The sequence below is a fragment of the Triticum urartu genome, chromosome 3A (assembly GCF_056163025.1).
Source record: "Triticum urartu cultivar PI428250 chromosome 3A, HENAU_Tu73, whole genome shotgun sequence".
In the NCBI taxonomy this organism is placed as follows: Eukaryota; Viridiplantae; Streptophyta; class Magnoliopsida; order Poales; family Poaceae; genus Triticum; species Triticum urartu.
Genome location: NC_141875.1, coordinates 699,546,610 through 699,553,190, shown reverse-complemented (window position 1 = coordinate 699,553,190; position 6,581 = coordinate 699,546,610).

Sequence of the window (6,581 nt, the reverse complement as noted above, 5' to 3'; positions counted from 1 at the left end):
CTTTCCCTCCTCCCTCCCTCGCTGCCGCCACAAGGCGTGGCCGAGCGAAGCCCCGCCGCCGGCAGCGGCGGCGGGGATTCCACGTTTCCTTGCGCTGGGGGCCTTGGCGCGGGCCGAGGCTGCCTCGCCTGGGTGCTGCGCTCTGCGTCCGGCGCAGCAGCATGACGCGCGGGCCGGTGCAGGTGGTGCGACGGGCGACGCCGAGGAGGTGCTACCCTGGAGCCTCGATGGCGGATGCAACAGGTTGAGGCGGGCGTTCGGATCTGGCTCCAGGGGTGCGAGCCGTGTGCGGCGCGGGTCGCTGGCGGTTGCCCTTGCCGTGGCCCCGCGCTGGCTGGGGTAGTGGCGCGACAGGGGTGGGCGCCCTCCTTCTTCCTCCTCTGCTCATCGGCTAGGTGGGGCTTGAGGGCGTGGCTGGTTGTTGCTTGTTGCGGCATGGTCAGATTCGGCCGGATCTGACCTTGCTCGCCGGCGGGCAGCCCGGGGTGCTGGCAGCGGCCAGTCGGGTTACTGCACAGATGTGGGCGGTGACGGCGTGGTGGCAGTCCATGGTGGCGGCGTGGGTCGTTTCGCGGCAGCGGCTGGATATGCTCCGGCGTCGGTCTGTCGGCGCTCGACTCTTGCAGGTGTCCCCAATGTCCTTTCGCGGGTGCTGGTGGTGGCCGGTCCGGCACCTCACGTCATGGGGCGGGTGGCCAGGACAAGCCAGGTGCGGATCTAGGCTGGGAGCTCTGGTTGGGTTCCACGGGAGATGGCGTGTGGAGAGGTGGTGGGAGACATGGGTGGCGCCGATGCGGTCGGGCCACCCGTCACCGGCAGGGGTGCCAGATGTCGACGGAGTCCGCTCCCACTTCACCTCTTCGCTGGCCTGGTGGCTCCCCGATCGACCTGGTCGGTCCGGTCGTTGGCGGTCCTATCGGCGGTCGGCTCTCCGCCCGTAGCCATTGAGAGCATTTGGGACGTCAAGTGTCCCGGGCGGCAGCCCGGGTGGTGGGACCGGCGTGCTCGTGGTCGGAGCTCGTGGCTCTGGTGTGGGCAGCTAGCGGCCATGGTCGTGTGGGCGGTGTGGTGGCTGGCAGTTTGACGGCCTGTGGCGTGTGCATCTGCACATCGTGGGTGAAGGTGGAGCATGCTTGCCGGGTGAAAACCCTATCTGGCCTCGGCCAGGCCAACGAAGGCGGCACCCGTTTGCGTCGTCATCTTCCTGGAGTCTCCGTTGTGGTTGTTCCCTTTACCTTCATCGGGCTCCGGATGAAAATCTAGATCTTTGGATCGGTCGGTGGCGGCGCTTGCCATGTCCTTTCTGAAGGCACCGTCTCGGAGCCTAGGGTTTCGTCGACCATCAACTTTGGCCTCCGGCGGCTCCGTAGCGATGTGTCTTGTCATTTTGTAGTCTACTTTGAGTCGTGCGGTTGTTGTTGTTGTAGCTCTTGATCACCTATGTATCTGGCCTTGAGTGAGTGTGGGTGTTGGTGTGTTGTGTTGTGGCTGTATCAGCCCGATGTTGGTTGTTGCTTTATATATAAAGCGGGGCGAAAGCCTTTTTCGGTAAATGTGTACATACACGTGACAAGTGCTTGAACTACTAGCTACCGTTGGGTTGTATATTTACCTTTTGCGTCTCGTCACCCCATAAAAATTTATGATGTTTATGTGAATCCAGTGGCGATGACACCCAATGCACATCGCAACACTACTTGTGTGGCTCAGGTTAATGCGGTGTGCTTTTATTCAATATATATTAGTTGTGAGCATGCGTGGTGAAAGGAGGCATGCCGGTACATGTGGAGGACCGGCACTCCTCCATGAAACAAGTTCGCACTCAAAAGCAAGTGGAAGTACGGCCGGCGATTGATGGACAAGGTAGAGGGATGGTGTGTCGAACATGTGTGGGGAGGGACTCACGAAGGGTGGTCCTCACGTTCAACTCAAGATATTAGCTTAGACATTCATTTGCGCTAGCGCGGTCTAATGACAGGTGTGATAAGAGGTGGATGAGCTTGTTGACCACGTCTAGACGCATTGTCATTAGATGGACACCGTGGCTACAGGCAGTGATGGTGGGAAAGAGGATAAGCGGCCATACATATGATAGTCATGTTGAAATCATTGATGTGGACTTGCATGGGGACATGGGTTAAGCTAGGCGTGTGATATTTCTATTCTTCTATTGCAACGCACAAGCATGTTTGCTAGTAATATAAGTATTTTCTAAGCGGAAAAGTAAATGTAAGTATATAATAACATCTTATATTATGGGATGATCGAGTAACTATGGAAAACATGTGAAAAACTCAAATAAAAAAGGAAAACAAACAGAAAAAAAGGAAAAGAATTACCAGGCTTTACTGGTGTGGCCCATACGGGATTGCCAAATATTACTAGCAATGAGCGAAATACAATATACAATTTATACTTTTTGCTAGAATTACTCAGCTGGGCTTCTTTTGGCTTGAATACTCCAAATTTGTCAGAGCCAATTCTAATAATTAAATTCATTAAATAGATCTCTTTAAAATCTACCACTAATTGAATATGTAATAATTAAAAGTATCTACAGTAATTGACATTTAGAAATAAGTTAGCCCTCAACAACAACAACAACAACAACATGTAACATGTTAATTGCGAACTCAAGAGTGCGTGCGCCACACACACACACACAGGGCCGTACCCGAGAAAACGGGGGCCCTGTTCAACATCCAAAATTAAGCCCTTGATATAACCATTGACATTTAGGAAAACAAAAATTTATGAGCAGTTTTAACATGGTCCCTCTTACCTCCTCTTTTCACATGAGAGATAAGATTATATAATAGATCTGAGCCGTTAATTTTATTTATTAGTGGTCCGATTAACTCTTACATTCTTACCTCACATGTAAAAACAGGGGGTCAGAGGGATCATGTTAAAATTTGCCAAAATTTATACTCAAATTCTCAAAACTCAAAATAAGTACATTATTTAGCATAAACATGCATCCTTCTAGCAGTCATTGATACAAAATCTTCAATTTGTTTTTCATAAGCAATCTCCTCCAAAATGCCATTTGATTATTTTGCTAAAAAGATATCAAGAGCACATTTTTAAGATCAAATGATTAGTATATGATGTGTTAGAAATAGAACATATAAACAAACTTTTTTTATGAGTTCTGATAGTCTTGTTAAAGCTTTAGTCGGGGAACATAGGTAGAAGCAGCAACAAAATCTAATAAGCAGAGGAGACACCTAATAAATAGATGTTGGATTGAGGGTGGAGCGTAAATAGATGTTTATTTCGGAGAAACTGCGAAGGAATTAAGCTAGGAGCCGTGCGATGGAGCAAAGGATTTGCATGGGTCGCTGGAAGTGAAAGAGACTACGGAGAAAGAGAATAGGAAGAAGGAGAAGGAGGAGAGGCGTGCGTGAGATGGAGTGCTGGGAGCTAGTATTACCGTGCATGTTCCCAAGGAATACTAGTAGTACTACGTATTAAAAAATACATTGATTGGTCATTAATTAAGAAGCATATTTGCATAAGTGTTCAGAGAAATAATAGTGTACAGAAAAAAATGGGCCCCTGGTCATTTGGGGGCCCTGTGCAATTGAACATGCTGCAGATGTGTCCAGTACGGGCCTGCACACACGCACACGCACACGCACACACACACACAGAGAAATACATTATTTTTTGCAGGGAATAGTAGGACCCTGTGGCAAATTTTTATTAATTTTCAGAATAATAGTACAAAAGAAAAGTTAGCAACTGAAAATATGAAAAAGGCTATACATGTGGGGCTCAAATACAAATCCAATTTAGCAAATTCAGTAGTCATGTTCGCACCCAAAGTTACACGGAATGGGCTGTGTGTCTCGCCCGCAGCAAGACACAAGAACGCCCCGCCTAAGGATGCCGAACTGGGCCAGCCTAGCGTGGTAGGATAGGTAGCTCCCTAGCACACATTTTATTTTATTTTATTACTTTCATTTATATATTTGTAATGGCAACATATTTTAATTCAATTAAAAAACCCAGCAACCACTTGTTTAAAAAACGTTCATGCTGTGTAAAAAAAAAATCTTAGCAACTTCAAAAAACTTGATAGCATTAACAAATGTTCGTAATTAGTTTAAAACCATTCCGCGTGTTTCAAAAATATGTTCGTAATTTATTTAGTTTAAACGTTAATATAGTGTAAAAATATGTTGACACAACTGTGAAAACAAACTTCTGTACCATTCAAAAAAAATGTATTTACTAAGTAAAAAAATTTATGTGTTGTCTACAAAATTGTTTTGTACCATTCAAAAATATCATGATATCGAAAAAATTATACAAAAATAAAAAATGTTGATATAGTTTATAAAAAATATTTTGTGCCAAGCAGAAAAATGTTCACACGATTTAAAAAATTGTTTGGGACAAATGTTTTTATTACAAAGTAAAAAAGATCATGTAGTTCAAAGAATGTTCTGTACCATTGAAAAGAAGTTCAATGTGTATTTGAACTTTCTCAAAGTAATTGTTTCACGCATGTATTTAAAAAAATTCCAACGTGTATAAAATATGTTACACATGTATACAAATAATATGCAACCTGTATTAAAACTATTTAACATTTATTTTGAAAAACTAAAAATAAAAAACTAAAAAAATACCAAAGAAAACCAGGAAAGTGCTGCAGAGAAGAAAAAGAAAAAAACTTAAAATAAAATAAAAACAGAAAACACAATCAGAAAAAAGTAATGGCATGCAGAAGAAATAAAAAGGCATGCAGAAGAAATAAAATGGCAAACACAAACAGAAAACACAATCAAAAAATAAAAAGGCATGCAGAAGAAATACAAACTTTTCTTGTGCGCGCAGGAAAATCACTTGTTGGGCTGGTTCATGGCGGAAGCGCTGAAGGCGAGACAGACTTCTTTCTCGCAGCGAGCAAAGATATATCCCTAGCGAAGCTGCGGGAAAAAAAGAGCCGTCCATTAGGCTAATGCACATGCAGCTGTGTCCTAATAATTGTAATGTCGTGTCCTAAAAATAAGAGCATATTCAACCATACCCACTGTTTCCATATGTTCGGGGCGGACTGTCTAGACAGCCAGGACATGAGGGACACCAAAAGACGCCACACCCAACCAGACCCCTCAACTCATCCTCATATGTTTGTGCTATCTACGAACCATCACATGCTGCCCATATGTGAGGAGGATATAAGGTATTCGAACAGCCCGCCCGTCCAACAGAGTTCCCCTTGGACCACCTTTTCTCTTTACTAGAATGATGCCCGTGCGTTGCAACGGGATATAAATATTCTAATAAGTTAGCTTATGATTTACATGCCCATAATATGCGATTGTGTAAATACATGTTCGTCAAATTTTGTCCATGATTTACCTTATATTTTGATCAGAAGTGATTTACCTGCCCATAATATGCGATTGTGTATATAAACGTTCATACAATTTTGCCCGTAATTTACCTTATATTTTGATCCGAAGTTTGGTAAGTAAATTAAAGAAAAATTGGTTCAAAAGGTAAGTAAATTAATGTGATTTAATATTATACGGGGAAGGTTGGACGAAGGGGTGATAGGAAGAAAGGTGAAATGAGAACCTTACGTTCTTTTTAAGTAGTAGAGATTTATTTTATTCACTTCTCATTCTCTCTCCAACCCCACTAATCCACTGGTAGAAAAAGGGCCTGTTGTCCCGGTTCGTAAGGGCCTTTTGTCCCGGTTCTGGAACCGGGACTAAAGGGTCGGTACTAATGCCCTGTCCCTTTAGTCCCGGTTCAATCCAGAACCGGGACAGATGGGCCTCCACGTGGCCTGTGCGCGGAGCCCAGGTAGGAGACCCTTTGGTCCCGGTTGGTGGCACCAACCGGGACCAATAGGCATCCACGCGTCGGCATTTCTGTGGCTAGGGTTTTTGTTTTTTTTTGAAAGGGGGGGTTGAGGGTTTTGGGGGGTTAATTTAGGTGTTTCATATATTGTGTTAGCTAGCTATAATTAATAGAGAGAAGTGTCCTCTCTTATGTCCATGCTTGGTCGACGCTACGTACTATACATACGTATAGAGAGGACTAGACACGCTAGCTAGCTAGTAAGCAAACGAAGGAAACAGAAGATCATCATGAACATATATGCATACAGAGAGAAGTGATATCGACCACCTTTCCTTCTCCGAGAGATTGGTCGAACAACAAGTTCTCGTATATCTATCCGACACTACCGGCTACATATATACAATAATTATCTCATACAAATATAATCATACGGACTCAGGGTCCACATAGAATTCTCCGTCTTCAGGGATCACGTGGTCAAGAAAGAATGCCGCCAATTCCTCTTGAATTGCTCGCATGCGAGCTGGTGCTAGGAGTTCATCCCGCTTCCGAAACATCTAATTTAAAGAAGGGGGTCAATACATATATATATATGAATGAATGAAACTCAACACAAATGATGGTAATAAAATAAAATTGTGAATGTTGTTATTTACGTACTTCATATTGTTCGTCAGTGTAGCCCCGCTCACAGGTCGTGTGGCGGATGGACTCGCAAACGTAGTATCCACAGAAATCATTCCCTTGTTCCTGCC